Source organism: Eschrichtius robustus, chromosome 15, assembly GCF_028021215.1.
Source record: "Eschrichtius robustus isolate mEscRob2 chromosome 15, mEscRob2.pri, whole genome shotgun sequence".
Classification (NCBI taxonomy): Eukaryota; Metazoa; Chordata; class Mammalia; order Artiodactyla; family Eschrichtiidae; genus Eschrichtius; species Eschrichtius robustus.
The window spans coordinates 34863704-34887903 of NC_090838.1; the positions used below are offsets into that span (position 1 = coordinate 34863704).

The 24200-nt window shown below is 44.5% G+C and overlaps 1 long non-coding RNA gene across 2 annotated transcripts; it reads left to right on the top strand.

Annotated features, from left to right (window-relative positions):
- The first annotated feature begins 2697 nt into the window (after window positions 1-2697).
- On the top strand, window positions 2698-4942 carry LOC137777901 (uncharacterized). Of its 2 annotated transcripts, none has more exons than XR_011076670.1 (3): window positions 2698-2782; window positions 3273-3373; window positions 4297-4942. It is a non-coding gene; the product is annotated as an uncharacterized lncRNA (long non-coding RNA). The 2 variants fall into 2 exon arrangements; XR_011076669.1 differs by lacking the exon at window positions 2698-2782 and adding an exon at window positions 2916-3100.
- Window positions 4943-24200: the final 19258 nt, after the last annotated feature.

A 24200-nucleotide genomic window follows, 5' to 3' on the forward strand; every position in this document is an offset into this window, starting at 1 on the left:
ACCCCAAAGTCTCACCCTTTTCAGAGCCCACATCTGTGATTTCTCCCACTCATGCTCTCCATGCCGGTGCAGGTACCCCACTCCCCCATCAGCCTGTTTAGGAGAGGAAGGTCTCTGATTGCCCACAGGGACTACCACTCTGATCATTCCACACAAGAACACAGGTACCACCTTCACTTCTCACTTTGCTCCCATAGGAGAACTGAGGCTCAGAGTTTTGCAGCAAAAACCTTGAACCGACAAAGATCTGCTCAGTGGGACCAATTTCAGGTCAGCTGCACATAGCAGGGGCCTGGACTATAAAACACTTTAATGGTCTGGCTGAGTTATCACAGATGGGTCTGGCTGCTTCCCCATCTCTCCGCCGTCCTCCCCATTGCCTCACTCCTTTCTCCGAGCTGCCAGCAGCACGTGGTGCTGCATTTGTCAGGCCACTGCCAGTCAAGGCCGCCTCATGGCCCTCTGAGGAATCCCACATACCTCAGCCTGGCACTCAGGACCGTCTGCAAAGTGGACCCAGTTCCCGCTCCAGCTGTTTCTCCCATTATTCCTGTGCACCCGCTTTTGCCCTACATTCTTAGTGTCTTGGATGTGCTCACACTTTCCCTCCCCCGCACCTATGCTGATGCACTTCCTCTGCCCTGGAAGGGCCTCCTTCCCCATCTCCACCTGGCAAATGCCCATCTACCTCTCAAGGCCCACTTCAAATGTGACCTCTTCCTAAGGCCTTTCATATTCCACCCCAACCTGATCTGGCCTCTTTCTCCTCTCTTGGCAATTATTTTCAGCTTCATTACCTTAATGCTTTATTTTTGGAATGCCAATTCCTTCTATTCAACTCTAAGCTCTGCAAGGGAGAAATCTGTCTCTTATCCACTCAGTACCTCGCAACTTGTTAGATATGCAGTAGGTGTTCAATAAATGCATAGGAGGTAATATGGCTAAGTGTGTTTGCTGTACTTCACTATGAGGCACAGGTCCACAGAACCGTGAACTCTGAGGGACACAGAATGCTGGAGATCTTTCCAGGAGGAGATGGAAATAACAGCTACACTGAGCTCCCGTTAGGTGCCCTCTGGCCCCGACCCCATCCGCATCTGGCTCCCGGCCTCCTCAATCCTCAAGGACACACTTTAAAAATATCTCCCCTCCTTGCCTCCCTCCTCTCTGCTATGCCTTTCTCCTTTCCCTTCCTTTCTCTCCCCTAAAACCCTCGGGCTGCTACCCACAGAACACTGGGGAGAAAACAGAAGAGCTGAGGGATTCCCCACCAGCTTCTGAGCACTGAGATGAGGAAGTGATAACCAGAGGCCACTGTCTTGGTCAGTTCCTGTTTCTGGAGCGAAGATGCCAAAATCTGTTCATTTTTCTTGTGAAAAATATACGAGTTTTGATTTCCAAAATTCCCAGAAGCAAGACTGTCACTGGGAGCCGTCTGTGTTTCTGTCTGCCTTCATCTGTATGGAAGGTCCGCCAAGGCCTCCTGGGCCTGCTCCTCGTGGGCCAGCGTCCAGGGGCGGTCTTGACAATGACACCTCACCCCCTGCCCCTCCCCATCCCCCACCCCCCCACTTGACCTGGCCGAGGAAAGACAAGTGCATTAGGACAGGCCCGCCTCTGGCCTCCTAATGCCTCCTGGGGCCTTGCAGGAGAAGTCCCTCCCCAGGGTTGGTCTGGCTGCTCAGAAGCCCCTAGAGAGGGTAGAAATTTAAGCTGATAACCTGGACCCAGATGTGGATTAATTTGGGAAACCCTGTCCCTGCCCTGCTCCCAGGCTTGAAACCATGGGGCGGGGTGGGGGGGTGGGAGGGTGCAGACACAGCCACGCCATCCCCGCCCCCAGCCTTGGCCCGGGGCCCCACCTTCTGCGCCCCAGTCCCATCTGGAATGGGAGGAGAGCCCCGCTTCATGTGGAATCAGATCCTCCTGAGCCCTCTGTGGAGAAAGGAAGAGGGCCAGCCAGGGAAGTACTGGAGGTGGAGGCGGGGAAGGGTGGGATATGCAAAAAGGCACTCAGAGCCTAAAGTCGGGGTAAGAGAGTGAGTATGGGCCCTGAGATTAAGATTAGGCTCAAGGTGTGAAGGTCAAAGTCGTCTTGGTGCCAGGCCCTCTGGGCTGTGCTTGCCTTGGGTTGGCAGGTGAGAGAGAGCAGGACAGGCCTAGGTAGCAGGTTTTTTGCCTATGCAGGAAGCAAAGATGAATGCTTTCTAGCAGGATCTACATTTGGCCTGCTTTTCCTTTGGTCTATGCTTCTGTTTGTACCGTGCCTACCCAATTCTCATGCATTCACTTAACAAACATTTAAATATCCTAGAACATTTGCAGATATCAGTGGCCAGGGCTTTCCAGAAGCGTAGGCTGGGACTTGCAGAGTCCTCACTGCCTGGAGCTTCAGCGTCGCGCTCAGCTAGGCCCCTCGCGTGCTGTGCGCTTTGTGCACCATCCCGGTTGCTGGGGCCTGAGGCCTGATCAGCAGCGGACTGAGTAGGGGTGCAGGACCGCTCCCCGGATGGCCGGCCCAGACAATCTGAGCCCGAGACAGGTTAAGGGGGCAGGAGACTGGGCAGGGCCGGGGAGTCTCTGCGGGGGCCGACCCTGTGCCCTTTCACGTGCCCTCGGAGCTCAGATGCTGGCAGTGAGTGGCGGCGGCACTCCCAGGGAAGGGGTCCCCCTCGGTACCCGGGGCTGGGAGCCGGGGGAGCCCTCGCCAGCGCCGCGCCCTCCCCGAGGCCCGAGCGAGGCGCCGCGGGAGGAATTCCAGCCATTTCCTCTGCGCCGCGCGGTATGTGGCCTGCTCGCTGCCCGACCGCAGCGCGGCCCGGAGGTGGGGGCCGGCGGCGCGGGCCCGTCACCAGCCGCGTCTGGCAGCTGCCCCGGCCTCGCCGTCCCGCTCCAGATTCCCGGCTGGCCGCCCCTCGTCCCGGGCGACCAAACCGGCCCTGGAGCTGCCCCGGGCCGGCGCGGCGCTGCCGGGAACCCCGGCTCCTCCCCGCGCGGCCGCAGCCGGCGGAATCGCTCCCGCCCCACGCCCGCCTGCCTCCTCGGTCCCCGCCGCGCACCCTACCCCGCGGGTCCCCAGAATCTCAGTTTGAAACTGAAGGTGGCCTTTGCTACGTCACCTTGGGGCACGTCCCTTAGCCTTTCAAAGCGTCAGTTTCTCCACCTGTGAAATGGGCACCCTAACAATAGTGCTACCTCATTTGTGCCGCCCTGAGGTTAAATGAGAAAGGGAACGTGCTGGAGCAATGTCAACGATGTTTTCGTTTCTCTAGGTATCGCTGCTGTCCTCAGCTCTCCTGGATCTTCCGCCCACCCTGCCCAGGGCCTCTTCTCCATACTAATTCGCGGTGGAGCAGTCGGGGCGGCTTTGCAGGTAGGCACTGCAGACGGCCGCCTCAAGGACCGGCGGTAGACTCTTCCTCGGGGTTATCTGCCCGCTAGGTTCTTGAAAAACCTAAGGGACGGTTATTTCATTTTTTAAATGATGTCATCGCCGTCTGACATCAACCAGGCACGTAGCGATTAGGGGAAGTTGAGGGTGCGGACTGGGATGGTAGGTCCGCAGACGTGGACTCTACATGCCGGTCTCAACAGACGCTGGGCCACCACGTGCTCTCTGGGCTCCTCTTTCAAAGTGCAGAGCCTCCACCCCCAGCCCCCGGGAGAACGAACATTCTTTCAGCTTTAACTCTGCGCTAGAGCAGCAAGAAAGGGAAAGCCAGAGCCCCTAGGCGGCTGGGAGGGTGGAATCCACTTCCCCTGCCGCCCACCCCCGCCTCACCCCCGCCCACGGCTGCGGTAAATGTGACACCGAGCGGAGCTGGAAAGCCCCGGGTTTCACCGGGCCTAACCGCTGACTGCTTTGCAGACGCAGCACCGAGGAGCCGCTCTGCCGCGGTGCTCCCCCAGATGGCTCCCTGTTTTGATTTTGAAACTTCCATTCCAGCCAGAGTCCCAAGGCCGAGAATCAGCCCTTGCAGCAAGACGTGCTCCCCTCGTTCCCCCCCCCCCCCACACACACACACGCTACAGCCACAGACCGCATAAATCCAGGTGGAGACAGGTCCAGAAACACAGGTGCTATAAATATCCCAGTCCGGCGAGCGGGGAGACACAGCTCCCGGGCAGCCCCTCCCCACTCACCCTCCTCTGAGCCCAGCACTTCCGGCCATCGCTGCGCCGCAGGCTGCTCTCCGAGTTGGGAGGGGCGGACTCCATCCGTAGCAGAGGCCTGGCTTCCTTTTCCTCGCCCGAGACCCCCTGACTGCCTAACCTGAGGGTTTTCTCTCTACCCAGGATACACCTCCCGACCTCCCAATCGCAGACCGTTTCCTCCCTCCCCTGGTATTTTTTAAAGGCTTCTCCCAGAGACCCCGCGCTGTGGCCAGTCTTCCTGAAATGCTGACTTCTCTTTCAAGATGGATGGGGGATGCTGCGTTAGGTTAGAAGGCAACGAACGAAATCACATTTTTAAATGTAAAATTTGATTCTAAATTTTTGATGGCGCTTTTCGTTTTGGTGGAGGTGGGGACGGACGACGGTGGGGAACAGGCTGCAGGCAGAGTAAATCTAAAAGAGGGGGAAAAAAGAAGCTGGGAGTACACACATGTGAAGAGGTCTTATCGCTCCGCTGGAAAAGAGAGTTGCTTTCCCAGCAGGCTGGTTCCCAGGAGCTTGGTGCGGCTTTCTGAGCCAGTCTCCTGAGCCTGGGACTTGATGGGGTGCAGCTCCCTGAGAAGGAGCCTGTTGGACACAATTAGGCTGCACTGGGGAAAAGGTTAATGAAGTTCCACCACCGGGGCTAAGGGATTCAGACACAAAAATTATCCCCAGGAAACTCGGAGATCTGATGGCTCCAGGAGAGGGTGGCAAAGAGCAAGGCAGGTTTGGAGATAATGAGCGAAACAGATCTGAACCACCAGTTTTCAAATGTGTCTGTAAAAATAAGCTTTAACTAAATGCTAAATAAAGCCCTGGTTTAAAAAATGAAGTCACACTCCTCTTCCAATGTGGGCGCTTACTCTCGAGTTGCTGTGCTAAGGAAGCACTTGGTCAGCTCATCCCGCTGAATCCTACTTAGAATGTACTATTAATTCCCCATTTTACAGATGAGAAAACTGAGGTCAGAGAGGCTCATTAACTAGCAGAGACGAGTTTCGAACTCAGGGATCTGACTCCAGTGGTTACCTGTGGAACCTCTGCTGTAGGGTAATCAGCTCTGATGGTCTCTCTGACCAGAGGTTGGCATGACTCCACTTCAGCCTTCAGCTGTCTTTAACAGTGAGGAAGACATTGCTGTAACACCCGCCTGCCTCTAGTGGACCCGAGTGATTGCAGCCTCATTGAACTTGATGGCATTCCTGAGGGGGCCAGGCAACCTACCCTAAGACCCCAGTGTATAGAGGAACAAACTCTCTGTAAGAGGAGGACTCTGAATGGACTGGATGCAGTCACCAAGGTCAGCCCTTCCTGTGTGATTTCAGGACCACAGGGAGACCCAAGTGGCCTCCTTACTAAAAATCAACCATAAAAGAACCATTGTGCTTAACACAGAACCAGATGTGTGCTTAAATTTACACAGGTCACTGCTATCTCACCTTGGGCCATGGGCCAAGGTGACCCAAAGATATATTTTGTCTGGCTTTCCTAGCATTTTTAAAAAGTTGAGTTAATTACCAAACGTTTAAAATTGGAAGATTGTGCAGAAATATCTGGATTTTTTTAGCTTCTCCCCCCTAATCTTTAGGAGCTGGCCACACTGACATGTACTCTGTGGTCCACCCCAGTCCCAGCCATCCCATCTCGTTTTTTATTCCCACCCTCCTGCTTGGCCCATTGACATTTGAATTTGCTGACCCCCATCTTCCTCACTAAAACGCAGTTATTCACTAAAGAGGTAACTGTTGAGTCTAACTAGTCACATTCCAGTTTGGCTATCTTTTCTGGAGAGCTGGTTAAGGTAGAATAGTTGAGGTAAGTTAAAGTGAGGGTAGGAGAGAAAGTGGGGTTCCCCCAAACAAAGCGTCAGGCCATACCAGAACAGAGCAGATTTCTGAGTTCCTAGAAGACCACAAGATGAGAAATTGGTGTTCGAACAGCTGACATGGATGTCAGAACATCACCTGTTTCCCAGGAGCTCATCCTTCCATTTAACTTAGCAAACACCACATTCCCCTATTCTTTTATTAGCATCCTGGGCTGCCTTCCCCAAACCTGCTTCTGGAAGTGCCTTGGGGAATGTCCAGAAGCAAACCCTGGAGGTGATTAGAGGGCTGCCGACTCAGGCTATGAGCGAGCCCAAAGGAATGGGTCTGGCTTTCAACCAGGACGGAGCTGAGCCCAGAGGAGGAGCTGAATGAAGACGAGGGGTTTGAGCAGCCAGGAACTGAAGCACGATCTCATTCACCAAGATGGTGAGCAGCTGTGTTCTCTGAAACGTGGACCACATGAAGGAAAACCATCCTCCCCGAACTTGGAAGCTTTTCTGACCAAGCAGTTTATTGTGGGCGCAGAGAGGTGAAAAGGTTTTGTATGGAGATGTAAGAAGGGATGAGATGGGCTTTGACAGACTGTCTGATAGACCTCGGGGCCACCTCAGCCTTCCCCAAATGCGCATCTGGGAGAGTTTCAGCCCTGTGAATATTTGAACTCAGACCTTTTAGGCAGTAGTCCATGGGACAAGTGTGTCAACAGAGCCCCAGATGTGTACTCTGGGGTGTGGAGGGCGTGAATGTGATGAAGTACTTTTAGGGCTTTTAGAGAAACAGGAAATACAGTTATCAGAGACAGGAAAATCTATTCAACTTCTTTCAAAACCAGTGGATAACATGGCCATCAGAATTGTCACAACTGCTAGGTGAAGCCTTTGGAAAAGACAACAAATTAGCAGCAAAGGGGTAGGAGAGGCCCCTTCGGGGAGTTGCCAGGCTGGGGCAGGGACACACTCTATTCAGAGAGCCTCCTCTCCCCTCCTGCATCGTCAGGAGCCCCTGAAATCCCAGCACTCAGCCTTGCCGCCATCATCTGTGCATTGTGTCCTCGTTCCTGTTCATGTCAGTCCTAAAATCTCCCTGGCTCCCAGAGGCCCTGTCTTTCCCCTATTCTGTGGCCTCTCCCACGCTCCCCAACTCCTGAAACTCTTCCTCCGTGACCCCTGGAGTTCATATCCGTGATTAGCAAACTCTCCTTTATCCTCAACCTGTTCTCCTAGCATCCTCTTCACTTCTTTCCCTGCGGGACACCCAGCTCTCCCCTGAGTTCACTGCTGCCCCCACAGCCTTCTCCAGCAGGGCCTGGTATTTTTTCTCTCACAGCCCCCGTCCCTAGACCTGGAGGTGAGATAGGTGTCCTCCTTACTGGTCATCATCACCTTGAGAAGTATTCCCTTGCACACCACGTTGAATTTCGTGTTATCAAATTATACCAATCACTGCTGTCTTCTCCTGACCCCCAGGCGTTATTTTGCAAATATTCTAGGTCTTGGTTCACTGTCACTCTCACCAACACTGTCTTAACTCTTGGCGATTCGGTATAGAGTAGATGACCCTTCCAATACCCCAGCCTCTCAGTCTCTTGAATTTCTCTCCTCCAGTGATTTTCCCTCCCCTCAACCCATAGTTGTGATTACACACAACTGCAGTCCCTCCATGATCTCAATTTCGTGCATCCTCCTATCTTTCCAGCTCACCTCCTTGCTTGATCTCAGCCATCCTCTGACCCCACCAGAGCCTCCAATATGCTGATCCCACCACCCTTCACTGTTGCCCACCCCTTTGATGTTCTTACTCCCCTCCTGACCCAGTATAAATTTCATGGCCATACCTAGCCAGAGAAATATACACAGCCCCACTGCTTGACCTCATTTGAAGTTCATGCTGATGAAACTTACGTGGGCCCTTAATGCTGCCCAACAGTCATACTTATGTTTCCCTGATCCATTCACTCACCTATGCTCCTGGATGACAGTTTTGTACCTTCTTTTCTCTTCTCAAACCCTTAATATTCCCTTCCCATTCTCACTCTCAGCTGAATTCTAAAAGAATCTAATTGGATTCTTTTTTCACTGGGAAAATAGAAGGAACCAGAGGAGAAATCTGCAGATTCCCACCATCACATTTATCCCCTATCCAGCAGTTGCATCTTCTCACTTTGCCTTTCCACCTACTATCAGAGGTGACCCATCCATCAAGAGCAAATTCCTCCACTTGCGCAGGCAACCCAGTCCCTCTCACCTACTCACGGACATTACTCAGCAATTCTTCCTACACCAAATTATTACTCTCTGCTGGATTCTTTCCATCAGCACACAAACATGCTATTATTTCCCACATCTTAAAAAAAAGCCTTTTCATGACTGTACTTCCCTTGGCAGCCTCCCTCCCATTTGTTTGCTCCCCTTTAGAGCAAATTCCTCAGAAGAATCATCCGTACTTGCCATGTCCAGTTCTCTCTTAAACCAACCCCAAATCAGGCCTATATCCCTCAGTGCTCCACAGAAATTATTCCGATCCAAGTTACCATGACTTACTAAATCCAGTGGTCACTTCTCAGTTCTCGTTTTATTGATTAATAACATCTGATATAATCAACCACGTCCTCCTCCTTGATACACGTTCTTCCCTGGACTTCCAGAACACCTCACTCTCTTGGTTTTCCTCCTCTCTCACTGCTCCCGCCTTCTTGGTCTCTTTTCCTGGCTCCCCCTCTTTTCCCTGACCTCTAAATGTTGACATGCCCAGGGCTCAGACCTCAGTCCTCTGCCTCTCCTTATCCACCTCTTTTGATGATCTCATCTAGATGTGTGGTTTTAAATACAATCTATGCACCCATGACCCACATTTATATCCCTAGTCCAGACCTCTGCCCTGAACTCTAGACTCATATATCCGACTGTCTGCCCCACATCTCCAAACTTAAGATGTCCAAAACTAAACTCTTGAGATGCGCCCCAAACTTGATCTACCCGCAGTCTTTCCTATCACAGTCGATGGCAACTCTATTCTTTCAGTGGCTCAGGCCAAAACACGGAGTTATCCTTGACTCTTGTCTTCCTCTCACATGCACATCAGATCTGACAGGAATTAACTCTACCAACAGAATGCATCCGGAATCCAACCACTTCTCACCTCCTTTATGGCTGCTGTCCTACTCAAAGCCACCGTCATCTCTCACCTGGATTACTGCTGTGTCCTCCTATCAAAAGTCTCCCTGCTTCTACTCTGGCCTTCAACACGGAAGCCAGAGTGATCTTTTTTTTTTTTTTGGCCGCACCTCGGGGCTTATAGGATCTTAGTACCCCGACCAGGGATCAAACCCATGCCCCCTGCAATGGAAGTGCAGAGTCCTAACCTCTGGACCTCCAGGGAATTCCCAAGAGTGATCCTTTTAAAATATACTTTAGACCACATCACTCTCTAATCAAAACTTCAAAAGCCCCCTCTCCCCCGTTTCTTTTAGGGTTACTCTTTGATAACTCCCCATTTCTCTCAGTGTAAAAACGGAAGTCTTTACAATGGCCAAAGAGTTCCTACATTATCTGCCCACTCCTCCCACCACTCACCTACCTGGCTCCCTCTTTGGATTATTTTATTTTATTTATTTATTTATTTTTTAAATTTTGGCCACGCCACGTGACTTGCGGGATCTTAGTTCCCTGACCAGGGATCGAACTCGGGCCCCCAGCAGTGGAGGCACAGAGTCCTAATCACTGCACTGCCAGGGAATTCCCTGTCTTCCTCTTTGGATACTCCCTTCCTCACTCATTCTGGGAGTCCAGCCTCCTTGATGTTATTCAAACACACTAGGCGTGTTGCCACAGTGAGGTCTCTGCTGTAGCTCTACCCTCTACCTGAACACCCTTGCCCCAGAAATCTACTTGCCAACCTTCTCACTCCTTCAGTCTTTAGAGTCTCACCTTTTCAATGAGACCCATTTGACCGCCCTGTTTAATACTGAAACTTGCCCTTTCCCTACACCCTGACACTCTTGATCACCTTTAACCTGCACAACCTTGTTCTTTTTGGTCCCCATAGCATTTATTATCTCCTAACATACTATGTAATTTATATATTTATGTTTATTGCTTATTATCTCTCTTCCCCTAACCCCACCCCCACAGGGATCTTTCTCTGTGTTGTTCACAAATGTATCCTAAATGCCTAGAACAGTGCCTGACACATGGTAGGGAAACAATATGTATTTTTTTGGAATGAATGAAAATAATCCAGGCAGAGAGGAACTTACTTCCTCGCCCATCAGAAATGTCTGGGCCAAGAGCAAAAGGGAAAATGGAACCAGAAAGAGCAGTTGGAGCTGACCATAAACACATGATTCACGGGCAAAGTCAGGTCAAGTTAGAATGAACAAACTGTGTGCTCATAATCACTAGATAGATAGATAGATAGATAGATAGATAGATAGATAGATAGATAGATAGAATCTCCCACATGGTAGGTAATAAAGCGACTTTATTTACCACATATAGAGTAAATAAAAGCCTGGGCCAATGACACCGACTTATCCAATTCCCGTCATTGTCAGTTGCTTTTTAGCTGTTCTCCCAGCCCTAAGTGAGCCAGTTACAGTTGACCCTTGAACAACGTGGAGTTTGAACTGCCTGGGTCCACTTATACACGGATTTTTTTCAACAAATGTACAGTTGGCGCTCCCTTTTCACGGGCTTTGCATTAGGGGATTCAACCAACCACGGACAGCAGATTAAATTTTGATCTGGGGTTTGTTGAATCCGAGGACATGGAGGGTCGACTGTATTCAGTGGACTATGCCATGTTATATAAAGGACTTGAGCATCCACGGATTTTGGTATTTGCAGGGACCCCTGGAATCAGTGCCCTGTGGATACCGAGGGACAGCAGTACAGTTTGTCAGAGGCACCACAGAGAGTAAAGGCAAAACGACAGGATCCTACAAGTGAGGACTCTGAAAAAGAAACTCCTCTCTCTTCACCTCTTCCCCTAAATGCCTTCTCAGTAGAGGATAGTGCAGTACCAGATGTTTGGGGCAGTACCCAAGCCATTTCCTCAGAATTCTGCAATCATTGGATGCAGATGGTTAATAGTTCTGCTTGCCTGGCCCCCATATGTCCACTGTTAACAGAGGCCTTCTGGAGTCCATGCCTTCCTTTCCCATAGGGATTGCAGCTTCCAGGCTGACTGCCAATGTATTCCTTCTCGAAAGATGCCAGTGTTATGCGAGGAGCCTCTGCACTAAGGATAAACAAGTTAACTGAGGCTCCTAAGGCCCTCCAGACATTTTAGTTAGAGACCCTGGGGTATCAGCCCTGTGGCTGCACCAGGGGCTTGAGGCCACAGTAGGGTCTGGGGCAGGAGGCTTTACCTGTCCTGAGGAGAAATAGAATCTCAGAGCCTTTACAGAGTTGAGGCTTCAGCTCACAACATGCCTAAATAACTGCAGGCAAAGCTTCCAAAGGGGTCTGGGCAGAAGCTCCAGAAGATCCCCCTTGACCAGACATGAAGACAAGACCCCCAACTCACAGGACAGACTCGAACCAAATTGCCTTTTCCCAAAACAGGGGCATCCTCAGCTACGCCTTTCATCATAAGGAACGTATGTGCATTGATGGAGCTCACCTAGTGCCAAGAGAGCAGCAAAAGGCATTGAAATAAGGTAAGCCTATGTCACTTTCTCCATAGAAAACATTCATTTGTAAGGAAGGCATTCATCTTTGACATGAATAGGGATGCCCTATGAGGTTCAGAGTAAGCACAAAACACAGCAGAAGAAGCAGCACTCCTGTATAAAAATATAATTTAGGGAATTCCCTGGCGGTCCAGTGGTTAAGACTCGGCAGTTTCACTGCAGTGGGCCCGGGTTTGATCCCTGGTCAGGGAATTAAGATCCCACAAGCCGCGCGGCGCAGCCAAAATATATATATATATATATATATATATATATATATAATACATGTATTATATATAATACATATGTGTATATATATAATACATGTATTATATATATATGTATTTTATATATATATATATATATATTTTTTTTTATGGCTGTGTTGGGTCTTTGTTTCTGTACGAGGGCTTTCTCTAGTTGCGGCAAGTGGGGGCCACTTTTCATCGCGGTGCGCGGGCCTCTCACTATCGTGGCCTCTCTTGTTGCGGAGCGCAGGCTCCAGACCCGCAGGCTCAGTAATTGCGGCTCACGGGCCCAGTTGCTCCGCGGCATGTGGGATCTTCCCAGACCAGGGCTCAAACCCGTGTCCCCTGCATTGGCAGGCAGATTCTCAACCACTGTGCCACCAGGGAGGCCCTATATTTTAAATCAGTTGAAATATTTACCCAGTCCCATGAGAAAAAAGTCAAAGGGCTTAAGTATATTCTCAACACTCAATCTAACTTCTCTTTCTTCCACTCACAGTTGCCCCTTTTTTGTTCCTCTTCACTCTTCCAAAACTCAGCTCACAATCCTCCCCCACCCTGTGTACCTCCATCTCTCACACACACACACACACACACACACACACACACACACACACACACACACACACACACACACACACACACAGGCTCTTGATGCCCTTCGTCTCTCCCTGCCTCCCTGGACCTTCTCTTTTCTGCGTTTCCAATGTAACGATTCGTGGCTGCTCAGGCTCCTTCCAAGTCTTAGTTCTTCCTGGTTTTTACTCTGATCAGCACAGCAGCAGACCAGCTGAGCTGGAATCTTTCTTAGGCTGTAGTCAAGTAAAGCTGTACATATTCATGGGGAGATATTGTGTAATCCTATGCCTTTCCTCCATGTCTCTTTAAAGGATGTCATTTTAATACTCCACATCCATCAGCATTTTCTTCTTAGGAGAAAAGAGAGCAAGAGAGGAAAGACAGAGTGAGAGAAGTCAGAACATATCTGGGGAATGAAAGACATCTTTTGATCTGCTCCTTATATGTAGCTCAGATGCCTACACTGGACAGTGCCCAGATTATCAGTGGATTCTGGGACATTCCTATGTTAGCCTAATCAAAAAAGAAAACTGAACACAGCCAACAAGAGGTTAAGGCACAAAGTCAAAATGGAGAGGATTCTGTAGGCCTCTGAACTTGACTTGAAGCATTCAGTGTGAAGGCAGGAGCTGGGAGAAGAGAGAAAACAGTGAATTGTGTTTTTGATTATTTTTTTTCTGATTACAAATGTAACATGTGTTCAGTGTAGAAAACCAGGAAAATACAGAAAAGTACAAGAAGGGATTGAAAAAAAAAAAGAAACAACACTTGTGACCCCACCACCCAGATATAATCAATGTTAACGTTTGTTTACCTTTCCAATGTTGTTTCCACGCATATTCTTTTTTAATCAAATTATAAACATAGTATATATGCTCTTTCAGAAATTTTTTCTCACTTAACAGTATATCCTAATTTTTTCCCCAAGTCATTAGATACTCTTCTACAATATGATTTGTTAAAGCTATTTATGATTTTGTGCTATAGGTATGCTATCATAGATTGATCAACCAATTTTTTTTTTTTAAAGGGACATGGTTATTTTTAAATTATTTATTTATTTTTGGCTGTGTTGGGTCTTCGTTTCTGTGCGAGGGCTTTCTCTAGTTGTGGCAAGCGGGGGCCACTCTTCATCGCGGTGCGCGGGCCTCTCACTATTGCGGCCTCTCTTGTTGCGGAGCACAGGCTCCAGATGCGCAGGGTCAGTAGTCGTGGCTCACGGGCCTAGTTGCTCCGTGGCATGTGGGATCTTCCCAGACCAGGGCTCGAACCCGTGTCCCCTGCATTAGCAGGCAGATTCTCAACCACTGTGCCAACAGGGAAGCCTATCAACCAATTTTATGTGGAAGAGTATTTAGGCTTTTCCCAAGCATGGGATTTTAACTGTGGCAGGGTTGTCTGCACCACCCCTGTTTTCAGACAAGCTAACCTTCTTCCCTTACAAGCAGATAAGGATCCCTTCAAAGTCCTATACCCAAGAGAACCCTGCCTTGACAGAAGTAACTCCTCACAAGCATTCAGCTGTCCTTGTGTTCTTCAGGGAAAGCCTGGCATTAGGCCTTGAGCATCCTTACGTCTACTGGCCAGGCCATTCTTGAGAAAATATTTGTCATTCTAAGTCATGGAGTTGGCCCAAGTTATTCAATGCATCATTCTCAAAAATATTTTTTGTGCTAGACCTGAGCTGGATATTATAGAAGAAGAGATATGGTTTCTATGTTTCATAAACTTTTACTCTTCATGGGTTGACAAACATACAGGTGTGAAAGAGTTAGGTAGAAACAGATTATGTGTGAATGCCTAAATGCTAATCTGTGGTTCAAATCACAAGGGCTTTAGGAGGTGAGAAAAGTGTAAGCACAAGGTGGAATTGAGTGGTTTGAGAAGACTCCATGGAACAGGTGGAGCTTGGAGGCAGGGTAGGCAAGGAACATTCCATGTGGAGGGGACACAGAGGCCAGAAAGCACAGGAAGCAAGAAGGAGGTTCATGTGGCTGCAGCTGAGGGAGAGATGGTCAGTCAGACTAGATAAGTCATATATGGGGCACATGGGTAGAGGGCCAAAAAGAAGTTTGACCCTAATTCTGTAGATATTTCCCCTTGTACTGGAGGTGTCACACCAAGAAAGGAAATGTCAAGTCAAATTCAAGCTGAGTTGCTTTTGTTTTTTGGTGTGTGTAGGGCCAGGGGTGGTGGAGGATGGTTTATAAACAGAACTTCTCAAAGCCTTTAATATTGTTCGTGTATGTGGCAAGGTCAAGAGAGGGGGAAATTGGACTTCCTAAGAGTCTTTGACCACAGAACTCTTTTTATCATGGACCATCTCCTTTGGTGTTCCATGAGACACAATTAGGAGCTAGTGAGCCACCAAAGATGTTAGAGCTGGAAAGTAATGCTTGAGGGAAAACAAAGTTTTAGAAGATTAATCTCATGGGAGAATGTAAGGTGAGCAAGAGAGAAAAGAGCCTGGATTCAGGCCATACAGTTAGATGATTGAATAAAGACTCCAGATAAGTGGGCAGGGTTGAAGCACACTGAAGCAGAGAATGGAGAACAAAGCATTGATTGAACGCAGAGTCTGCTGTTGGGCTCTGGGGAAGGTACAAAAGTGTCAGAGTTCCTGGATCTTGCAGGAGTTCGAATAAGCATTAATTAGGATTTTGATTGCAAGGGACAGAAATCAACTTGAAGCAGCTTAAGCAAAAAGAGTGTTTTTAAGGAAATAGGGATACTTCATGAAGAACTGAAGCCATGTACTGGGAAGTTGGCAAAAAGTCCCGTGTCTATCTGGTCTCAGCTACTGTGTGTGTTTGCCCCATCTTCTTCATGTTCTCTCTCTCTCCTCTCCTGTCCTCTAACATCCCCTCACCTTCCTTCCTTTCCCCGCTCTCCTCTCCTCTTCCTCCTCCCCTCTCCCTGTTCTCATTTGTGGAAGAAAATGGCTTCCCTAGAGTTCCTGAGTTTGCATGTTGCACTAAGTTTGCATGACACAGTTCCGGCTATATCAGAAGCTAACTCTCCATGTCTTCTTCACAATTTCAGATTTGCAGTAGAAAGAGTCTTCTTGACCCAGCTTAGGACTCATTCTGTTCTGACTAGGGGGACAGGTTTTAAAATAGAAACATGGCTGCAGAAGACTTACCCTGTGAATTAGTGTGGGGACCACTACCAGGAAAAGGTGTCTGCTGTAGAGTGATGCGATGACCTTTAACTGAAAGCATGCTTCTGGAAGAGTTGAGCACACTATTGTTTTGTTTTGTTTTAATTTTTTTTTTGAATTTTATTTTATTTTATTTTTATAGAGCAGGTTCTTATTAGTTATCTATTTTATACATATTAGTGTATACATGTCAATCCCAATCTCCCAATTCGTCCCACCACCACCACCCCACCCTGCCACTTTCTCCCCTTGGTGTCCATACGTTTGTTCTCTCCATCTGAGGAGCACACTATCGTTGAATGAGTAGATGACTATGAAGCTTTAAGGCAGCTTCATTAGAGTCCATATTCTTGTCCCTTTCCCAAACTCCTTTAGTTCCCAAGTTCTGTAAAAATCTACAGATGAAGGAAGCAGGATACACTGTGGTTAAGAGCACATGTCTGGGGTTACGTTGTCTGTGTTTTGGATCCTAGCCTTGAGGACTTCAGCAAGTTATGGAACCTGCCTGAGCCTCAGGTTTCTCATCTATAAAATGGGTATCACGAGGATTAACTAAGATAATATGTGTAAAGTGCTTAGCACAATGCACCTAATAATGTTAGCAACGTAATTGTTAAACAAATATTAACTGATGGAGCTGAAGTTGACATCAGCAGATCCAAATATCTTTCATAAACTGGACAAAAGAAAGATGCACTGGCAGATGGGCAAGTGGTCAGCTTGGTTCTCCAGATATCCCCACGAACGTGGCCTCTGGAATAGGGGGTTTGGGGAGAAAAATAAGCCACGAATATCTTGAGGCGCCAACAGGGACTTTAGAGATCACAGGTCATGTGGGCCAGTCACACTCCCTTTTGTTCCTAGAGATTTAATATCTACCAGCCTATTAAATGGTCATGATTTGGAGAAGACAAGAAGAGGAATTACTTTCAGCTGGCCCTGGTCTTTAAATAACCCGGGGTACAACATCCTTCAAAACACAAAGGAGACCATGTGTAAAACATTAGTTAAATTCAGATATAAATCTAGTCTTTGACCAGTCCAAAACTAATCAATATGCTTTTTTTGCTCTCTTTGAACTTTGAGTTTTCTGGCAACAACAAAAACCCCAAACCCCATCCAAAACCATCGTCCAGACAGCACAGCTCCTATGCTCCCCTCCCTCGTGTCACATATTGTTGACAGACCTACTCTTGTTACCACATTCATTCCAGTGGTGTTTCAAATTCTTCTGCAGAAATTGACTTGAAAGACAGAAAATTGCTCTTGTAATCACTTAATAAGGAATCCTGGACAGGGAATACAACGCTATGAATATAGATTTACTCTTAGCTTTTATGGATGCATTTTTCTCAGTTATTTTCATTGAAAATCATGACGAACTAATTTAAATAGCAAGGTAAACTGAGATAGAAAATTACCCATAATAAGAATTTTGATGAAAATGTAGACTGGCCTGGTTTTAAGCATATCAAGGACTCTTGGTTTAAATTGCAAATTCGGAGAGATTTGAAATGTGTTTGTTTGAATGTGTCAGTTTTAGGCAAAACTAAACTACTATGTTCCTTTCCAAAAATCAAGAATCTGCTCTGGAAAAAAATCATGCAGTGTGATGTACAAAGCAGAGGGGAAGGAAAGTAAGTAATGGGTGAGAAAGACCCACCCAAGGACTGCAGCCAGCTTCCCCAGGAAGATTCATGACCATGCTTCAATACTGTCCTGCAATTCTTTCCAAGCGATTTTACTATAACTCTAAATCATTAGAAGCAACTGCTGCTGTTACCAAAGCTATCTTTGCCTCAAAAAGAGGAAAATTCAGGACATGCAATATAATCCTCTCACTATCTAAGAGAGAAACCAGCCCATTTATCGTAAGAACTGAAAACATCAGCTATGTAGTAAATTAAAAATTAGAGTTTCATACTTCAATATTATGTATCTTTTGTAAAAAGAAAAAGAGGGGGGACACACACAGGACATGGTTGAACGCAACAATGATAAAGTGACTTAAATTTGGTTGACTAACTGTAACCTACAAAAACCATTCTATCTATTACAAATCCTTTTCAGTAAAAGGTAAGAAAATTCCATCAACATTTTTTTAAACATTCTGAGCTATTCACAACAAATGAATCCTTACCCTTACCAGATGTATAAGCATTTGTGTAATGCAGGGGTTTCGTAACTTGGAGAGCATCATCAAAGGCAAGGCTAACACAATGTTCCTCCCTTTGACTTGAATGCCCTCTTCTTCCCTATTAGGGTGATTATTGTTTCACAGTGTCCCAGGCATAAAAGGACTTTGAAGGGTCACTTTGCAACCCAACTAGCAGCATTGGCATTACCAAGGAGCGGCTGGTTAGAAATGCAGAATCTTGGGGTCCACCCCAGCCTTACTGACTCAGATTCTGCATTTTGACAGGATCCCCAGGTGATTCATATGCACATTGAAGATGAAACTATGCCACTCTAAGTCATCCCCCTGCCTATGAGCAAAACTGTGCACAATGCATAGACTGGTCTCATTCAGTCAGTTTCAGGTCCTTTATAGTTTGTCCTGTTTGAGTCATTGAGAGGAAAGGGGAAATATACTCATTTAAGGAAGTCTTGCATAGCCTAACAAAGTTAGCAACTTCTTCAATATGTTCAAGTACCTATTCTTAGAAGCACTGCAGATTAGGTCAAAGGAAAGAGAAGCAGAAAATGGAGTGGGTTCAAATACCAAGGGTAGTACAGAAGCTGAGTCTATGAGGGATGGGAAGAGCAATTTCACCAAATTACCAGTTCCAAAATTGTCTCTGCACTGTGGGTGATTTATAGTCCTGGAAGCTTAAAGCCTTGAGCTTCTTGCCGTATTTCATTTCAGATTAGTAATTTTTATCTAGTACTTCCCTGCAGCTTAAAATGAAGGCCCTGGAACTATGAAAATGAATTTATGTGGTGGATTGCATGCTCATTCTGTAGCTATCCTATAGGTTTGAGATTTGTAACAAGTTTGGAATCTGGACAATAGAAAACTCTCTGTGGGTTAATGGCAGCCAACTTCTAAGCCAAAACTGAAGGACATAGGATAGTTTTGTATGTGTTTCATGGTCCTCAAACTTAGCTGCACATTAAAGTCACCTAGATAACATTTTTTTTACACAGCTTTCTTGAGATATAATTGACATATAATAAGCTGCACATATTTAAAGTGTATAGTAGGAAAGGGACTTCCCTGGCGGTCCAGTGGTTAAGACTCCGTGCTTCCACTGCAGGGGGCGCAGGTTGAATCCCTGGGCAGGGAACTAGAATCCCGCATGATGCTGTCAAAAAAATAATAATAAAAAAAAAATAAAGTATATGGTAGGATGAATTTTGATATATGTTATATGGCTGTGAAACTATCACCGTGATCAAGCTAATTACCCCTAAAGTTTCCTTGTGCCCCTTGGTAATCCCTGCCCCCATTCTGAAATGGCTTATCTGCTTTCTGCCACTATAGATTAGTTTTCATTTTCTAGAATTTTACATAAATGGAACCATACTCTTTTTTTTTTTTTTTTTTGGTCTGACATCTTTTGCTCAGCATAATTTTTCTGAGACTCATCCACGTTGTTGCCTGTATTAATAGTTTGCCCTTTTTATTGCTGAGTAATATTCCATTGTATGAATATACCACAGTTTATCTAACTGTTCCCCAGTGAAGGACATTTGGGTTGTTTCCAGTTTTAAGCAATTATGAATAACACTGCTAAAAAGCTTCATGAACAAGTATGAGCATATAAGTTTTCATTTCTCTAGGTAAACACCTAGAAGTGGGTATGGTAAGTGTACATTTAACTTTAAAAGAAACTGCCAAACTGTTTCCCAAAGTGGTTCTACCATTTTGCTTGCTCACCAGAAATGTATAAGAGTTCCAGTCGCTTCACATCCTCTCCAGAAATAGGTATTATCAGTATTTTTTATTTTAGCTATTCTGATAGATGTATAATAATATCTCCATTGTAGTATTAATTTACATTTCCCTAATGACTGCTGATGTTGAGAATCTTTTCATGTGTATATTTGCCATCCTTATATCTTCTTTGGTGAGAGTCTTTCAAGTCTTTTGCTTATTTTTTAAATTGGGTTTTGTTTTCTTAATTGTTGAGTTTTGAGTTCATTATATATTCTGTATACAGTCCTTTGTCAGATATATGATTGACAAATACTTTTTCCCAATCTTTTTATTCTCTTAACAATGTTTTTCAAAGGGCAGAAGTTCTTAATTTTGATAAAGTCTCATTTATTAATTTTTTTATGGATCCTACTTTCTGTGGTATAACTGACCGAAGGTCACAAAGATTTTCGTCTATGTTTTCTTCCAGAAGTTTTATAATTTTAAGTTTTATATTTAGGTCTATAATCCATTTTGAGTTAATTTTTATGTATGAGGCAAGGTTTGGAATGATGTTTACTTTTTTGCATGTGGATATGCAATAGTTCCAGCACCATTTATTGAAATGACTGGCCTTTCTCTACTGAATTGCCCTTGCACCTTTGTGCAAAAGCCAGTTGGCCATATATTTGTGGGTATATTCTAAATTCTCCATCTGTTCCATTGATCTATCTTTATACTAATGTCACATTGTCTTGATTACTATAGCTTTACTGTTAGTCTTGAAATCCAACTCTATTCTTTTTCTAAGAAAGATAAGAACTTTAGAATGAACTTAAGTTTTACAGTGTTTGTCAATTTCTGGGTTTTAAAAGTCTAGTAGTGTGGTTTTGATTGGGATTGCATTGATTTTATAGATCTATTTGGGGAGAACTGATATCTTAACAATTTTGAATCTCCCGATCCATGAACACAGTATATCTCTCCATATATGTAGGTCTCTCTAAGCAATGTTTTTTCAGCATACACGTCTTAGACTCCTTTTGTGAGGTTTAATTTTAAGTAGTTGATATTCTTACGCACTTGTAAATGCTGATGTTTATATAAGTTCAGTTTCCAGTTATTTGTTGAAATTATTTAGAAATACACTTGATTTTTGATATTGATCTTGTATCCTGCAGCCTCGCTAAACTCAGTTATTAGTTTTGTAGCTTTTTGGTAGATTCCATAGAATTTTCTATATGGATAATTATGTTGTCTGAGAATAAAGACAGCTTTACTTCTTGTCCAGTCTGACTTCCTCTTATATTTTTTTCTTGCCTTATTGTGCTGGCTAGAAGCAATACATTGCTGAATAAAAATAGTGAAAATGGGCAACCTTGCTTTGTACTTGGTCTTAGAGGAAAGGCAGTCAGTCTTTCCCATTAAGTATGATGTTAGCTTTAAGTTTTTCATAGATGCCTTTTCTCAAGTTGAGAAGTTCCCTACTTTGCTGAGAGTTGCTTTTTTAAAAATCAGAAATGGATTTTGAATTCTGTCAAATTATTTTTCTGCATCTACTGAGATATTCATATGGTTTTTCTTTTAAGTCTGTTAATATGGTGAATTACATTGATTGATTTTCAAATATCAAACTAACCTCGCATTCTTGAGGTAAACCGACTTGCTCATTATTTATTAGCTTTTATAAATATTGTTAGATTCCATTTGCTAAAATTTGCTTAAGAATTTTTGCATCTATACTCATGAGAGATATTGATCTCTAGTTTTCTTTTCTTGTAATATTTTTGTCTAGTTCTGGTATCAGAGTAATGCTGGTCTCATGGAATGAGTTGGGATATAGTCCATCCTTTTCAATTTACTTGAAGTGTTCGTGTGTAGAACTGGTACTATTTCTTCCTTAAATATTTGATAGAATTCACCATCTTGGACTGAAATTTTCTTTGTGGGAAGATTTTTAACTGCTAATTCAATTTATTTAATAGATGTAGAGCTATACAGGTTATCTATTTTTTTTCTTAAATGGTAAATTGCATCAAAGAATCTTTCCATCTCCTCTAATTTGGTCATATTTATAGGCACAAAGTTGTTCTTGATATTCCCTTATAATACTTTTAATATCTATGGAATTTGTAGTGATATCACCTCTCTCAATCCTGATATTAGTAATTTGTGTCTTCTCTCTCTTCTTTTCCTGATCAGTCTGGCTAGAGGTTTATCAATTTTATTGACCTTCTCAAAGAACCAGCTTTTGATTTCATTGATTTTTCTCCATTGTTTTTCTGTTTTCTATTTCACTAATTTCTTCTCTCATCTTTATAATTTACACTTTTCTGCTTAGTTTAGGTTTAATTTGCTGTTTTATCTAGTTGCTTAAGGTGGTATCTAAAGCCATTGGTTTGAGACCTTTCTTCTTCTATACTGTAAGTGTTTAGTGGTATAAGTTTCCCTATAAATATATTTTGGCTGAATTTCACAAATTTTGATATGTTTTGTTTTCATTTAGTTCCAAATATGTCCTAAATGCCCTTTTGATTTTTGATTTCTTCTTGGACCTGTAGGTTATTTGGAAGTATCTAAATTTGTTCCCAAATAATTGGCTATTTCCCAGATATCTTTCTGTTACTAATATCTAGCTTAATTCCACTGTGATCAAATTACACACTCTTCTGATTTGGATACTTTTTAATTTCTTAAGGCTTATTTTATAGCTAGAATATGGTCTATTTTGGAAAATTTTCTGTGTGCTCTTGAAAAGAATATATACTCTGACATTGTTAAGTGGAATGTCAAGTCTAATCAGTTGATAGCATTGCTCAAGTCTTCTATATCCTTACTGATTTTTCTATCTTACTTGTTCCGTCAATTATTGAGAGAAGGGTTTTGAAATCTCCAACTATAATTATAGGTTTGTTTCTTTCTCTTCTACAATTCTAAATATCCCACTGCCAAGGCCACACATGATACCAATTAATTCAGAATCTCTGGGAGCGTGACCCAGGCATCAGTATTTTTTTTAACTCCCCGAGTGATTCCAATGTGTAGTCAAGTTTGAGAACCACTGCCTTATGCAGTCCACATTGTGGATTCAGCAGATTCTCAAATGCATTATCTTATTTAATCTTCATACCTGCCTTTGAGGTAGACGTTATTCGTTCCTATTTTACAGAAAATGAAATTGAGTCATAGACAGTTGTCCAACATCACACAGTTGATCAGAGGGCCTAGCTGGGATTTAAACCCAGGTTACCTAACTCAAAGTTTTTTACTTTGAGGTACTTATATTTTGTTCTGTGAGATGGGTTTATTGACTCGAATTCTGTCTGTATTTCCATCCTGTTCCCCTAACACACTCTTTTGGGTTGTGGGCAAGAGTCGTGTCTAACCCTAAACTTATAATTTTCACTGGACCTACCACAGTGTCTGTACCCTGGAGATGATTTTAAGGCTTTTTGTTTTCTCTTGAAAGATCTAAGTATCTGGGTTCATCTGACCACATAGTAGTCATCAATCTGCCTTTTTCATGGTCCATCCACAATCTAAGGTTTAAATCAAGCTGTAATTAACACTGGCACTTAACACAGGCTCTTCTCCAAAAACCTTCTCAGGCTGCAGACTGTCAGCCTGCTTCACTCCATTAATACACGACATTGGCAGCCTGGGACCAGAATTTGTCCTGAGCTACCCATGCAAGTTTGGGGCAAGATTATAAGGGAAGAGCAGCTTGGGGTGGATGCATCTCTGGTGGGTAAAGGGTGTTTTGTTTGAGTGCTTCCAAGTGCTGGTACTTGGTGCTATGATTAATTAAGTTGGCCAAGGGTTAATATTTAAAAATCAGGAATGATTTGAACCATTCCTCCAGGTGAGTTGCTCAGCTGCCTTCAGGGAAGGCACCCAAATTGGACCATTAATGTTAGAGAAAGGCTAATATAGGATGCCTCTTTGGCTCTCTCTTGTTGTTCACAGGTATCATCAGACTCAATATAGACTAATGAATGGATGTGAGTTTGTTCCTTTTTGTAAATATTCAACTATGCAAATCCTTTCGCCCACTGCCTCTTGGACCTATTTCCTGTAACTGTTATCTTTAGATTCTCCCACCTGACTCCTACTATTGTCAATAAGTCACATTCTGAGCTCAAGATTTGATAGTTGCTGATGTGGCTTCCTTTAGATTTTGAATATTTTTTCACTTACTGCCCAAGGTTAAAACAACCACAAGTTAAGGAGCTTGACTATTCTTCTTTTCTTAAAAGAATTATTTATTACTAAAATAAGTCTACAACAACACTAAAGGTATTTAAAAAGAAAAACATCACTCATTTTTTCCACCATGTAACACAACCACTTTCCCTTCTCCCAAATTTCCTTTCAGTCTTCAGTCAGATATAGAAATTACATTATTATAATATAATTACATAATTTTAATGTTCATATAATTTTTGTGTTCCACTTTTTTAGCATCACTTAGTAAACACCTATCACTTTCCTTGTATAGTCTTCCTAATCATCATTTTTTGTGGCTACATGGTTTTCCACAGATATATCATAATTTGTTTAACTGTTCCTCTGCTATGTTTCCAATTTTCACTATTACAAGTGATTCTCCCATAAATATCTATATACATATAAAGATTTCCTCCCCCCTTCTTCTTTTGAATTATTTCCTTTGTAGAAGTTTCCAGGAGTGCTATTA